The sequence below is a fragment of the Odontesthes bonariensis genome, chromosome 17 (assembly GCF_027942865.1).
Source record: "Odontesthes bonariensis isolate fOdoBon6 chromosome 17, fOdoBon6.hap1, whole genome shotgun sequence".
In the NCBI taxonomy this organism is placed as follows: Eukaryota; Metazoa; Chordata; class Actinopteri; order Atheriniformes; family Atherinopsidae; genus Odontesthes; species Odontesthes bonariensis.
The window spans coordinates 32,869,708-32,885,734 of NC_134522.1; the positions used below are offsets into that span (position 1 = coordinate 32,869,708).

At 42.3% G+C, this 16,027-nt stretch overlaps 2 non-coding genes across 2 annotated transcripts; both read left to right on the forward strand.

Moving 5' to 3' along the window:
- Nucleotides 1-1,962: 1,962 nt before the first annotated feature.
- trnak-cuu (transfer RNA lysine (anticodon CUU)) lies at nt 1,963-2,035 on the forward strand. Its single transcript has one exon. It is a non-coding gene; the product is annotated as a tRNA-Lys (tRNA).
- Nucleotides 2,036-3,695: 1,660 nt separating this feature from the next.
- trnal-caa (transfer RNA leucine (anticodon CAA)) lies at nt 3,696-3,806 on the forward strand. The gene is made up of 2 exons: nt 3,696-3,733; nt 3,761-3,806. It is a non-coding gene; the product is annotated as a tRNA-Leu (tRNA).
- Nucleotides 3,807-16,027: the final 12,221 nt, after the last annotated feature.

Sequence of the window (16,027 nt, forward strand, 5' to 3'; positions counted from 1 at the left end):
AATAATTTAATATACCAGGATCTAAGATTGTAACAGTTTCCTACCTGACTGTAACGTAAATCAAGATTGTAGGTAGGTGGTGCCCCTGCTATTTTCGAGGTAAATATTAATTAATAACGTGTCAACGCTACATGTGTCATAAAAGTCCGCAAGAGGCATAAAAGAGGTCACAGAGTCACTGAAGTGCTGCCTAAGTATGTCAAACACAGGTTGAGGGCCTGACTTTAAGTCTAAGGAGGGTCGACTGCGAAGCCCAATGGTCACCACATCACGTGCCCTCCCCCTTAGCTTGCCCAAGACTTCATTCCCCTGGAAACAAAGCTCAAAGCCCTTCCTACACAGGTAAAGCCTCATAGCTTCCTCCCACTCAGAGACTGAAATCCTATCAGTGTTGTCTCCCCTGAAAGGATGCGGTTCATAACTATCATGGTTAATTGTCAAGTTAACCTTAGAAAAATCAGCTGTGGTTGACTGAGTCATGTTAGCATCATTAGCTGGAATGGACTTAAGACATGAAACAATGTTCTCACCTATACTGGTCCCTATCTGTTTCACCAGGTCACTGAGAACATGGACATCCCGACCAGAAAGTGCAGACTCACCATCCACCCCAGCATCAGCAGTGGCACATGCACTATCCCTCCCCAGACGACTGTGAGGAGTAGATGTAACGTGTCTGTCTTCACTAAGCCCACCCAGAGTAGGGAACTGACTGAACCACAGTTTAGCACCCCTACCAACACTTGACACGTTATGTTCATCCATTTTCAAAGAGAAAAAAAAAATAAATCCCCCCCAGAAAATATCAAAATCTACAGCACAGTCTGTTATCCTATAGCTCTAAAATATATATAAATATGTTTTTTTCTTTTTGTTATCCCAAATGGAGAAAAATAATAATAATTAAAAAAAATGTTTTACCTTAGTAGATTCACACACTAAAACAAATCAATATATCAATGGCATGTTCAATATTACAATCCACAACTAAACTTTTTTTTTTTTTTTTCTGAGACCCAGACAGGCCATCATATAACACATAAAAAAACAAAAAAACAAACATTTCAAAACCGGGCTCTATGTTACAACCGGACTCACGATACCAAGAAAGTACCGGTGAAGTCACGTGAAGAGTCGAGTTTGCGGGGTCACCATCGCAACGAACAGCTCACGCACCCCCGTAGATGCAATCCGGGTCACGGCAGCGGCTTTCTACTCTCTCTTGCGTTGTGTTTATTACAGGAGAAGACGGTCACGGTTGGCAACTTGCCGTTTATTTCTGGTGGGGAATTACGACAATCAGTCCGGGTTTCCTCACACACACACACACACACACACACACACACACACACAGTACACACATCTGAAAAATGTGAAACGAAAGTCCAGGTTAGCTAACGACATGCAGCACTAGCCATTTTATAAACCAAAAAAGACAAAAATACCGTCAACATTTATGAAAAAGAACGTGCTCAACCGTTTGGGAGCTATAGCTTTATAAAATCCAACTTACAAATTACAAATTATAGAGACATAACTCCGTTGCTCTTCTATAATAAGGTAAAAGATTACGGCCAAATGTTTAAAAAAGACATAAATGACAATGTACCTTTTGACTTTCTTCTCTTTCATTAATATGGTAGATCTCCCATAGTCGATCCCCTATCCCACAGGTCGAGACCGCCTAGTGGCCTGGCGAACTTCCATTGTGTTTTGAAGTTTGCAGCGCTTATCTCTCTTGTATGTGTTTTGATGTTTGCATGCTAAAAATGTACCACCTGGTGCCAGGTGGTATTACCTCATGGAAAACCCTAACAGCTGAGTGGGATCCAGTCGAGTGGAGTAGGTAGAGGTTGAAAAGGGAGGAATGTGTTCCGATGTCATTCTAAATCTCTGAAAGTTGACTTCGGCTTGTTTTATCTCTTCTTTTTTTTTCGGAAGGCATGTTTTCTAACGTGAGTAGCCCGGCAAGCTCAGTCAGTAGAGCATGAGACTCTTAATCTCAGGGTCGGGGGTTCGAGCCCCACGTTGGGCGTAGCAGTTTTAATAATCAACAGATGTTTGATCCAGCACTAAAAGGAGAAGTTCACTATTTAAAGGATAAGACCGGTTTTTTGACATTGGGCCCTTGATTTCACATTATAACATGATGTTCTACTCACCCCTGCTTGTTGTTGGTCATTTGGAGCTGTTCCGAAGATATTCGCGAGGCGTCTGGCTGCTCTCTTGAGATATTCGGCCATGAAACGGTTTCCTATGGGCAAGCTTATACAGGCACAAACTATGCTGTTTATAATTTATTAATTACTCTACACTAGCACTGATAACGTGGAGGTGCGTCGCTTACTTAAAAAAATCCGGGTTACTAATTTTGAATTTTAGCCGAATGAATAAATAGGCAGCAGGTCTGTGGGCTGTCTGTGGCAGTAGCACGACGAGGACGTCAGTAACACCCACTTTACGACAAAAAAAACAAAATTACAATAACTCGGATTTTTTTAAGTAAGCGACGCACCTCCACGTTATCAGTGCTAATGTACAGTAATTAATGAATTATAAACAGCATAGTTTGTACCTGTATAAGCTTGCCCATAGGAAACCGTTTCATGGCCGAATATCTCAAGAGAGCAGCCAGACGCCTCTCGAATATCTTCGGAACAGCTCCAAATGACCAACAACAAGCAGGGGTGAGTAGAACATCATGCTATAATGTGAAATCAAGGGCCCAATGTAAAAAAACCGGTCTTATCCTTTAAGACCTTGAGTCCCAGTTCCAGCTTGTTTATCAAGAATAAGAAATGAGGAGACCATTTTCACAACAATAGCTCATTTCTATCCATTTTGGCTGTTTTCGCTGGTCCATCCTGCTGCTACAGACAGGGTTCCATTGGGCATTCTGTTCAATGTCCTTAAAACAATACTAATGTTAATTTTAAAGAAAAGGTCAACTCACCGGGTGGTTAGTGGTATTAAAAAAAAAAAATGTTGGCGCATTTTATGGTTTTCCATCCGTGTAATCCGTGTTCTATGCTGTTCAGGAACTATTTTTCATGCTAAATCACGACGCACGTAAACATCCGCTCTATATTTGAGTCTGAGGCTCTAGCCTCCGAGGAGGGTGCTGGGGAGCGGATTGGATGAGCGAGTGACCGCTGGAAGCTCCAGGATGGTTCTCTGGAAGATGTGAGGCCGACGTTGGCAGAGTATGAGTCCGAGGAGGGTGCTGGAGAGCGGATTGGATGAGCGAGTGACCGCTGGAAGCTCCAGGGTGGTTCTCTGGAAGATGTGAGGCCGAATTTGGCAGAGCATGAGTCCGAGGAGGGTGCTGGACAGCGGATTGGATGAGCGAGTGGCCGCTGGAAGCTCCAGAACGCACCCTGGCGCAGAAATCTGACAGTGAAAAGTCTTCCAAACGGAATACAATTGGATTACAAAATGCTAAATAAAGCAAGAAATAACTTTTATTTCGCAACGCAATTTTATTTGGGACACACAGGAACATCCATGAACCACCCAGTGAGTTGACCTTTTCTTTAAAATTAACATTAGTATTGTTTTAAGGACATTGAACAGAATGCCCAATGGAACTCCCTCATGGAAAACCCTAAAACCTGAGTCGAATATAGTCAAGTGGAGTAGCGTTTTGCATTTTGGTTCACGTTTGTCGTATTTTACACAGTCAGGGAAGTAATGGTGTCAGGATGGCCGAGCGGTCTAAGGCGCCAGACTCAAGGCTTCATTCCTTCCTTAGCACAGGGACTTCTGGTCTCCCGAAGGAGACGTGGGTTCAAATCCCACTCCTGACATTAATTTCATGCTTAAATCTTACTTGCATATTAGAAGACCATGAAGAAAGCCATGTCAGGCCATGGTGAAAAAGGGCATTTATCTCTGAAGACGGGATTTCAGTTCCCCTCATTAACATACACAATTCTGATGTGCGATGAGGCATTTTTCCTGCAACATTAAGCTCCTTTCCACTAGTACTTACTCACAACCACCTCAATGTGGGTGGGGTCGTTATAGCAAGGAGGTCCAAAAGTCCTGTGATGTCAGTTTTATGTGACACAAACATGACACAACAATTTAGGACATCGAGGCAAAGGTATACCTGCTGCTTGGTCTATGTCTTTGCGTCTAGCAATCCAACTCGTTGACGATCACAGAATACATAAAATCCAACTGTTGCTGTTGCCGGTTCTTGTTAAGGAGTGGCTTTCATGACTCATCCAGTGACATCACTCCCTGGCCAATCAGTGGCCTGCAGTCTGCAGATGTCACATTTTCGGCTCAACTCAACTCGACCCCGGCCGAGGAGGTGCTAAAAATGTACCACCTGGTGCCAGTAGGTATTACCTCATGGAAAATCCTAACAGCTGAGTGGGATCCAGTCAAGTGGAGTAGGTAGAGGTTGAAAAGGGAGGAATGTGTTCCGATGTCATTCTAAATCTCAGAAAGTTTACTTAGGCTTGTTTTATCTCTTCTTTTTTTTTGAAGGCATGTTTTATAACATGTGAATAGCCCGGCTAGCTCAGTCGGTAGAGCATGAGACTCTTAATCTTAATCTTAAAAGCCACAGGTTCCTCTCTCAGTGACAGAGTCAGCCAGACTCCACCTGATCTGTACAAAGAAGAGAAGTAAACAGTCGAAATGAGCTGCTCACACCAAGTTGATAGTTATAACGTAATCCTCTGGTACAAGCAATCCAACACACACCTGCAGCTCCTTGGATACTTGCTCGCAGGCACTGGAAATGTAGAGAAAGGAGTGAATGTGCAGATTGCAGGAGGTGCAAATAAAGAAGAAACCTGCACATTAACAATTGAAGGACTCAGCCTGAACAGCAGTGCAGTTTACTTCTGTGCTGCCAGTAACCACAGTTCACATATCACTGCTGCTCAATACAAAAACCTCCTGTGCATTTTCCATGTGTGTATTACAACTCAGATGCCTCCACATATGTAACTTATATCCATTAGGTGGCAGCATCAGACCTTCATGCTAATCTACAAACTGAGAGGAGGAAAAACTGAATTCTTCAATAGAACCAAACATCTGGAGAACAGAAAATGCTCATCTTTCTTCTTTGCATTGCTTTTATCACCATGCTGCTTTCAGGTAACGACCTCAAAATAATTCAGACATTTCTGTTTAAGGTTAATGCTGCATCAGGATTTTAGAAAATAAATAAATCTCTCTTTCACTTTTCTGGTTTCATCAGTGCTGATAATGCTTTTTGCTGATCATTTCCCAACAGGTTCCTCTCTCAGAAACAAAGTCCAACAGGATCCAGCAGAAAGGTACAAAACACTTGAAGAAAAACCCCAAATTATCTGTTCACACAACAGTGATAGCTACGACCGAATCCTCTGGTACAAGCAATCCAACACACACCTCCAGCTCCTTGGATACTTGCTCGCAGGCACTGGAAATGTAGAGAAAGGAGTGAATGTGAAGATTGAAGGAGGTGCAAATAAAGGAGAAACCTTCAATTGTTAAAGGGGAACTCCGGGGCATTTGAAGCGCAATCCCATTGCTAGAGGTTGTCAAATACTGACAGTAGGACACAGACTGGTGCAAATCGGCGCTCCCTGTGCGGCGATTGCGCTGTTTGCGCAGCCTGTCATGCAAGCCAAATACGTGGTGGCCAATGGGCAATAATAAACCTTCCACGTAAAACAACAACTTGCACACTGCAGAAACGTCACACCACTTTATAAACCATCCGACAATAAAGTCACAAGCCTTACCATCAAAACCATATGCCTGGTTCTCACATTACTGGCATGGGGACGTTACAAAACAACTTTATAAACAGCATGTCACTTACCTCTTGTCGGTAGGCGCGCGCATGTGAAAGCCCAAAAGAGTCAATGGACGATACTCCCATATACAAAACAATTATCTTCTCTAGAAAAATTGCGTTCAAGTATTTAAAACATTACAACAATATATTACAACAATATTGTTGTTGTTCAAACTGGGGGGCGCAGAGCAATTGCGCTGGTGGAATGCATGAATGAATCAATCAATAAATAACACTGCTAGCATAACATGGACAAGTTTTTGATGGGGCTCCCACGTAATCGTAAAGCAGAGGATGAAGCATTGCCAAATGTGCTTCCAAAGCAATTTCCTTCCGTGGCAAAGAAAAGAAGATGTGACGACACGTATCTTGCTTTTAGCTTCAGCTGTACAACGGTGGGTGATGAGGAGACACCGCAGTGTGTTGTCTGTCTTAAAGCGCTAAAGACAAACCACAAAGCAGTTGTTGTGTTGTCCTGTGGTTTGAGGTCATCTGTATCCACAGTTGTATTGTATGTGATTGCTGCTGCTTGTGCTTTTTTTGTTTGTTTGTTTGTGTGTTTGTTCTCTGCTTGTCTGCTTCCAGGTGCTCCCGGTGGCTCTAATGCTGGATTCCCCACAAAGGCCGTGGATTGTCTTCAGTTTTGTTTTTACAGGTGTAGCAGCTGGTTGTCTGGTTTTTCATTGTTTTCTCTGATTGTTTCTTCCTATTTCTGTTCCGTTTCTTTTTCTTTGCTCTCCCTCTGTCACTGTCCCCCGGTCCGGTTCGGCACTATCACATGTTAAAGGTAGGGTAGGAGATCCTGGATTTTGAGTCCAGCGAAGCTGCATTTTGAAAATACACAGGTAAAAAGTCCCAACCCTTTTCTTCACTTTCCCCCCGAAGGCACGCCTCTAGAGTACATGAACGCGCACGAGCACGAAGGTGCACGAGCGCTGTTCTGACAGAAAAGCATCGATCGTTGCCGTATTTAGTATTTAGTATTTAGTATATGATAACTATACGTTTAATAATGCTAGGTGCTAGCCAAGCTGGCTCTAGTTTAGCTTCCTGCCAAGCTTCTGGACGCGTAATTTGTTCACGGAGCAGGGTACGCGCACAGGGGGAAGGAGGGGTAGGGAGGAGCAGATTGCAGTTTGATAGACGGCATCAGTATCCAATCATTGTGAACGGTCCGTTCACAATGATTGGTTGCAATGGGGGTGTGAAGAGTATTTCAAGCAATATGTAAAGAAATGTTCCAGAAAAAGATCCCCTACCCAACCTTTAAGTATTGTAACAAAAATAAATGAGTAAGCAGTTGATGGGCATCAAGGGCAGCTTTACATTCATAAAGCTTCCCTTGGCAAAGCAAATGTGATTGGCATTAACGGTATTCAGATTACAATTCTGCTGCCATAATGCTGGACAGGACAAGGGAAAAAAAAAAGAAGACAAACCAGTTGAGTTTTCAGATAAAAACGTGCTCAACAGTCATTTTTTACTCGAGCTGCATCCAGGAGATGCTCAACTCATATAAAGTTGCCTACCGAATGGCCCAGTGTAAAAAGGGATTAATATTTCCCTGTGCTGTGGACATGCTTTCAACCTGAGCCTTATAAAAAGACCACTCTGGTTTCAACTATGCTTGATGACTCTGCAGCCAACACTTCAAATAATTACACTGTAAAATGACATTTTACAATGCCAATTCCAGAAAGTGGGTGTGTTGGTACGGTGTGTGAAATGGGAATAAAAACTAGGGTCAAGGGTCCAAGAACGGCTCTCATCAGTTCCCAGGTGTTTACAGACTGAGGTTAAAAGAAGAGGGGATGCTACACGGTGCGACACGTGGCCCTTTCCCAAACGTTTTTCAGCCGTGCTAACGCCATCAAACTCAAGAGGAGCTAACATTTAAGAGATCAGTATTTAACAACTTTGTTGCACAAAGGCTGGGTGGCCTCTCGCGGCCCAGTTTCCCTTTTTAAATAAACATTCCAGTCATACATATTGAATGTTGACCCCGTGGTTGAACATCAAACATTTAGATGCAAACCTTGAAGACGTAGAACGTTTCAAACTGGATGTTTCGGCTGTTGTCTCGAAGCAAGTTCATCAACAGTTTCAAGTTCTCTGCCCGACTGATGTACTTAGAAGGTTTTGGATCAACATCAAATGAATCCCTGGAGTCAAAAGGACCACCACTTTTATTATGGGTTGTCCAACAGATAATGGTGAGAATATAGAGGGGGATGGCCACTATATAACGCTGTTTTCACGTAGTTGTTAGCTGCTCACTGGTGTGAACTGTGAACCTGAACGAGTGTGTACACGTATAGCAGATTTTCAGCTTCCCACATGAGAAGCCTGGACAGAAATGTTTGTTTTGATTTAAAAACCTCTTTACTCCATGACCCTTTCTCTAAGTGCAGAATTAGAACCCCAGAATGTTCTAATTTATTCGCTGAGCCCCCTGTGACATCACACAGAACCCCCCTTAATGTACAGAATACGGAACCCGTGGCAGTTGGATCCTTACCAGACCGGTACAGAGTAACACCTGTTTCAGTAGTTTGTGAAAGCTTTTAACTAACTTCAACACTGTTGATATACAGCTTGCAGACATCCATTGCATCTCTCAGTTTTGAATGAAGATGATGCCCTTCAGTGATGATGACGATGATGTGAGTACAACCAACTGCTCGATGCTGTAAATTGTCTCTTTGGGTCTTAAAATTCTTTTGGGTGGGCATTGATGACAGATAAGCCACAGAAATGTATCACTGCAGTAATGGACAACTGTCGGCCCAGTTAAAGTACATTACAATAATTTGTCTGAAATCACTAAATTCATGACATTTACCATTTATCATTATCTAAAATGTTCTATTGTCTTTCTGTTTCCAGCTGTTAGTCTGGGTCTTGAGGTCCGTCAGTCTCCCTCTGATCTCATCAGAAATCCTGGTGACAAAATGCCGATTTTCTGCAGCCACAATAAAACTGACTACAGAGTGATGTTCTGGTACCAGCAGTCACCTGGAGACACAGCTATGAAACTCATTGGATATTTGAACTACAAAGCTGTGACAATGGAAGGCAAACATAAAGATGGTTTCAGTCTCGCTGGAGATTTGGGTGGAGACGCAGCAAAGAATGGATCTCTGCACATCCCAGATGCAGGAGTGAATTACAGTGAAGTTTACTACTGTGCAGCACGAGAAGCACAATGACAGAAATCCGCTCTGAATTCTACAAAAACTGCACACGACTTATTAACTTCAGATGTTTTGAATTTTAAAATATTAGAAAAAACTGCTCTGGGACACCTGCTTAAGTGGTTTTATTATAATGGGGTGTGAGGGTATAAATGCTAGATCCTTTAGAGAAACAGAATTTCTAATGTAATGAAGTTTGCCAAGAAAAAAAAAAAAGGGAATTAAATCTTAGGTTTCATGTCATTTCCTTCATGGAAATAGTGATTAAACAGAAGTCTCCTTGTTGGTACCCTATGGCATCCAGAATCTGCAGATGAGCTGCCCCTCACCTCTGGAACGCTCCCACCAGACACACATCACATGTCTCGCACTGTTGATTGTTGATGTTGATTTACTGTTTGTTGGCCGCTCCGTTTGGAAATGTGATGTCACGTGTTTTTGACACGTTGCCACGTTACTTTTTTCTTCTTGTCTTTCTTCTTCCTCTCCTCATCTTCCAGTTTGGAAGATCTCACTACACAAGTCAGCACTTTGGGTTTTAAAAAACTGTAATGAGCCTTTTTCATGTTTTCTGAAAAAGCAAAAGTTTAAGAATGCAGGTAAATGATGGATAACTGCAGCAACAATGGGAGCCATCAGTCTGGTTTACAGCCACAGGAAGCCACTCCTCTCTTGACATCACATCGGTTGGCTCATAAAATCACTCTCAGTTCAGTTAAAAGGAGAAACCCTGTCATGATTTCACTCCTGTGTTTCATTGCTGACGTCAGAGTGACTGCACTCATGTCAGACTTCTACAGGATCATCATATTTCTTATTTATCATTTTCTCACAGGTAGCGATTGTTTCATTGTGAATTCAGATGTCTTCTACACCAACGGGGAGTCATTCACAAACTTAACTTTACAGTGAAGAAAACTGGTGAATATGCAGACAGTGAAAGAAACAAAATAGACAAAAAGCTCAGAAGTTCTGTGACGAACCCCAAATAGTATATCTATATCTGTAGTATATCAGATAGTATATCTGCCTCTGTCTTTAAAGCACCATCAGCTCCGTCAACATGTCCAAAGACACTGACGAACTCCTGTACCGACCACACACAAACCCGCCTCCGTTTAACTTGTTTGAATATTTGTTAAGGACAGAAAAATGTTCATTCCAATATTTCAAAGTGTTATAAGTGTGCACGTCAATATCAGAACAGATCACATGGTGGAACTTCTCCATCAGCTGATTCATACTTCACACAGTCTAATCTTCCTGGTTTCACAGCTGTGTTCACTTCAGTTAAGCTTATCCCACATAACAAACGTGGCCTCCTGTTGGTTCACAGGATCAGAGAAGGTCACACCTTGAAGTGACACACCTCCCTGCATCTCTTCATATCTGTGACTACACAGTGAGATACTGTAACTGAGACCCTGAGTTTTACAGCATGACCTCTATCAGACATCGGCTCCTCAGCTTATTGGTGCTTGTTCACTGGATCAAAGGTAAAGTAGTATGTTATTAGCAGATTCATTTCAGCAGTTAGATGGTGTCTTCACCGGTGAAACCGTTAACTGGTAAAATACTCATTTGTGGTAACTTTCTCTGTTGTACTCACAGGTCATGTTGATGGAAGTGATGTCTACCAGACTCCCATACTGTGGGAGCAGCAGGGTGAAAATGCAACAAAACACTGTAACCACACAAAGGGTGGAGGCTATTACCAGATGTACTGGTACAGACAGCTGCCTGGAGAAACTATGAAACTTATCGTGTTCACAACTACAGTTAACATAGATCACGACTTTGGAGAATTCAGCAAAGACAAATTCTCAGCCACCAAGACTGAAGCTGAGAGAGGAACATTCACAGTAAAGAATCTGCAGCCAGAAGATAAAGGCTGGTATTTCTGTGCTGTGAGTCAACACAGTGATCCAAACACATGTGCACACTGTTCCCATCTGTATTTATCTGCTCTCCTGTAGGGGGAGCTCAAATACAAGCTCACAATGTCTCACAGTCATGTGACACTCCCATATGCAAGTCTTCATATCTGTGCTGTGATGTCAGAGCTGCCATCACACACACTGATGCTGCGTGTACACCAAGAGCGACCTACGCTACCTGAGCGCCGGAAATCATTATTTGTGAGGTGAGCTACCTGGGCTACCAGAGCGGATTCTCCAGTGGCGAAGAGAACTGCGCTACCAGAGCGGATTCAAGCGATTAAACTCAAGCTAACATTATGGTAATGAGCTATGATGCGTTTCGGCGAAAACCAATGACAATCCACAGATTATAAGGGTCCGACAATCCGCGGGGTTCGCGGAAACAGACGTGTAAACTTTAGTTCCTATCCAAACAATAGTCGTTTAATCCTGAGACTGTTGCAATTGCCGTGTCAATACAATAGTGTAGTAACCCCACGCATACCTTTCTCACTGCAAGGTATGCGGCTGCACAAAAACCCAGCTGTTGGTCACATGGCAAACTGAGGAAATCACTGTCTTTATCTATCTGTAGGGGGAGCTCTAGACCTCTTTGTGCTCAAGGCATGCATTCAGAGCTTCAATAATTGACTTGTGACGCTTTGCTTTGCGGTAAGACGTATTGCATCACTTCCTGTTACCTTGCTTGTGTACTGTGGAATTTCTTGCTCCTCTTGGACGACTGATAATAACTTTATTTCAATCTATAACTTACACAATTTTGCATAGTTAACTCTATAGCTTACCGTTCTGTTCTAACACACTCCTACAGATCTTTAATCTTTATTCTCACTTTTTAGCGGTGTGTCTGGTTCTCTAGCTTAGCATGGCTACCAGTTCTCTCCCTCCATCTCCTGCTTTCACCTGCTCCGTGTGTCAGATGTTTAGTTACTCCTCTGCCTCCTTAAGCGATAATGGTACATGTAACAAATGTAGTCTTTTTGTAGTTTTGGAGGCGAGGTTATCTGAATTGGAAGCTTGGCTCTGCACTGTTGAAAATCAACCGATAGCGAGCCAGGTCCCTTTAGCCAGTGTGGAGCCACCTAGCGTAGCTCGCTCAATTAGCCTCCCCCTAGCAGAACCTGAGCAGCCAGGATTACAGGGTGGCTGGGTGACTGTCAGGAAGAGGCATAGCTCTAAAGTCAAGCCCGTTGTTCACCATCGACCTGTCCACGTTTCAAACAGATTTTCCCCACTCAGCGACACACTCGCTGAGGACAAAACCCTGGTAACTGGCACCTCTATAGTCAGAAACGTGGCATTAGAGACACCAGCGGCCATAGTCAAATGCATTCCAGGGGCCAGAGCGGGCGACGTAGAATCCTATTTAAAACTGCTGGCTAAGGATAAACGTAAATACGGTAAAATAGTTATTCACGTCGGTGTTAATGACACCCGGTTACGCCAATCGGAGGTCACTAAAATTAATGTTGCATCGGTGTGTAATTTTGCCAAAACAATGTCGGACTCCGTAGTTTTCTCTGGACCCCTGCCAAATCTGACCAGTGATTACATGTTTAGCCGCATGTCGTCCTACAATCGCTGGTTGTCTAGATGCTGCCCAGCAAACAACGTGGGCTACATAGATAATTGGCAATCTTTCTGGAGAAAACCTGGTCTGATGAGGAGAGACGGCATCCATCTCACTTTGGAAGGAGCGGCTCTCATTTCTAGAAATATGGACAAATTTATTTTTCACCCTAAAACATGGCAACCCAGGGCTGAGACCAGGATGCAGAGTTGTAATCTTACACACTTCTCTGCAGCTTCCCACCTGCTGCTACCCACCCAATCAATTAACACAAAAGGAGCAAATCCTCTTGTGCAAAAAAAAAATTAAACAAAAACTTTAACTGAACAAAAACATCAAACTATTAAATGTGGTTTGCTGAATATCAGATCTCTCCTTTCGAAGTCTCTGTTAGTGAATGAGTTGATTTGTGATCATCATATTGATATATTTTGTCTTACAGAAACCTGGCTGCAGCAGGAGGATCATGTTAGCATTAATGAAGCAACTCCCTCTGACTGTTTAAATGTTCACGTTCCTCGAACCACAGGCAGAGGAGGAGGAGTGGCAGCTATTTTCAGATCAGGGTTACTAATCAGTCCCAGACCCAAGATTAGTTTCAGCTCTTTTGAATCTCTGACTCTCAGTATTTTCCCACGCAAAGTGGAAATCACAGAAACCTCTTGTGTTTGTTGTTGTGTATCATCCACCTGGCCCTTATTCTGAGTTTCTGTCTGAATTCTCAGAGTTTTTATCCCAGTTAGTGCTGAGTACAGATAAAGTCATTGTAGTGGGTGACTTAATATTCATGTAGATGTTGAAAATGATAGCCTGAATATGAACTTTAATTCTATATTAGACTCTATTGGATTTTCTCAGAGTGTTCACAGACCGACTCACTGCCTTAATCACACCCTTGATCTTGTGCTGACTTATGGCATTGAGAGTGAACAGTTAACAGTGTTCCCTCATAACCCTGTCTTATCTGACCATTTTTTGATAACCTTTGAGTTTACATTACTTGACTTTACAGTTTCTGAAAATAAATTTACTTATAGAAGGTGTCTATCAGAGGATGCTGTAACCACATTTAAAGAATTAATTCCATCATCCTTTTCTTCACTGCCATGTGCAGATATGACAGAGGACGACTACCTAAACTTTACTCCAGCAACACTTGACTCTCTTGTTGACAGCACTATAGTTTCAATGCGTACAGCACTGGACAATGTTGCCCCTCTGAAAAGGAAGGTAATCCGTCAGAAGAGGTTGGCTCCTTGGTATAATTCACAGCTGCGTGCTTTAAAGCAGACTGCAAGAAAGCTGGAGAGACAGTGGCGTTCCTCTAATTTAGAAGAGTCTCAGTTAGTCTGGAAAGATAGTTTAATAACGTATAAGAAAGCCCTTCATAAAGCTAGAACTGCTTATTATTCATCATTGATAGAAGAGAATAAGAACAATCCCAGGTTTCTTTTCAGCACTGTAGCCAGTCTGACTAAGAGTCCGAGCTCTGCTGAGCCAGGTATTCCTTTAACTCTCAGCAGTGATGATTTCATGAGCTTCTTTATCAATAAAATTGTTTCTATTAGAGAGAAGATTAATGGAATCCTTCCCACTATTATCAGTGATGTATCATCAAGTACAGCAGCTTTAGAAGTATCTTTAGAACCTGATTTGTATTTAGACGGCTTCTGTCCAGTTGATCTCTCTGAACTATCGACAGCAATAGTCTCTTCTAAACCATCAAATTGTGTTTTAGACCCAATCCCAACCAGACTGTTCAAGGAGGTTTTCCCATTAATTGACACTTCCATATTGGATTTGATCAATCTGTCTTTGTTGACAGGATATGTACCTCAGCCTTTTAAGGTTGCTGTAATTAAACCTTTACTTAAAAAAACCTACTCTTGACTCAGAAGTGTTAGCTCATTATAGACCTATATCCAATCTCCCTTTTATGTCTAAAGTTCTTGAAAAAATAGTTGCAGCTCAGCTTTGTGATCATTTACACAGAAATAATCTGTTTGAAGAGTTTCAGTCAGGATTCAGAGTGCATCATAGCACAGAAACTGCACTGCTGAAAGTTACCAATGATCTCCTCTTAGCCTCTGATAGCGGACTTGTGTCTGTGCTTGTCCTGTTGGATCTCAGTGCTGCATTTGATACGGTCGATCACAGTATCTTATTACAGAGACTTGAACATGTTATTGGGATTAAAGGAACTGCATTAGGCTGGTTTAAATCATATTTATCTGATAGATTTCAGTTTGTTCTTGTAAATGAAGAATCTTCCTCACACACCAGAGTAAGTCATGGAGTTCCTCAGGGTTCTATGCTTGGACCGATTCTTTTCACTTTATACATGCTTCCATTAGGTAACATTATTAGACAGCATGGCATAAATTTCCATTGCTATGCTGATGATAACCAGTTGGACTTATCTATAAAACCAGATGAACCCAATAGGTTGGTTAGACTACAAGTATGTCTTAAAGACATAAAGACCTGGATGACTCAGAACTGTCTGCTTCTAAATTCAGACAAAACTGAAGTCGTTATCTTTGGACCTGAGCGCTTCAGGGAGAAATTGTCTAGCTATATAGTTGCTCTAGATGGTATTTCATTGGCTTCTAGTTCTACAGTGAGGAACCTTGGAGTTATTTTTGACCAGAATTTATCATTTGACTCGCATATAAAACAGGTTTCCAGGACTGCCTTCTTTCATCTTCGTAATATTGTTGAAATCAGGAACATCTTGTCTCAGAGTGATGCAGAAAAACTAGTCCATGCATTTGTTACTTCAAGATTGGACTACTGTAATTCTTTATTATTGGGCTGTCCCATATATTCTCTGAAAAGCCTCCAGCTGATCCAAAATGCTGCAGTCAGGGTTCTGATGAGAACTAACAGGAGAGATCATATTTCTCCAGTTTTAGCTTCTCTTCATTGGCTCCCTGTTAAATTCAGAATAGAATTTAAGATTCTTCTCCTTACATATAAAGCTCTTAATGACCGAGCTCCATCATATCTTAAAGATCTCATTGTAAGATATTTTCCTAACAGAGCACTTCGTTCCCAAACTGCAGGTTTACTTGAGGTTCCCAGAGTTTCTAAAAGTAGAATGGGAGGCAGAGCCTTCAGTTATCAGGCCCCTCTCTTGTGGAATAAGCTGCCAGTAAATGTCCGGGAAGCAGACACCCTTTCCACTTTTAAGACCAGGCTTAAAACTTTCCTTTTTGATAAAGCTTATAGTTAGGGATGGCTCAGGTGATCCTGAAACATCCCATAGTTAAGCAGCTATAGGCCTAGACTGCTGGGGGAGCTCATCTGTCACACCTTTCCTCACTTTACTCTCTTTATGTATATGTGACATTATTGTGGTCATTAACTCGTGTTTCCCTGTTCCAACAGATATCCTTTGAATGGTGTTAAAGTGCCGCCAACACCCCCCCCCCCCCCCCCCCTCTCTCTCTCTTTCTGTCTTCTCAAACCCCAGCTGGTGGAGGCGGATGGCCACCCTTCCTGAGTCTGGTTTTGC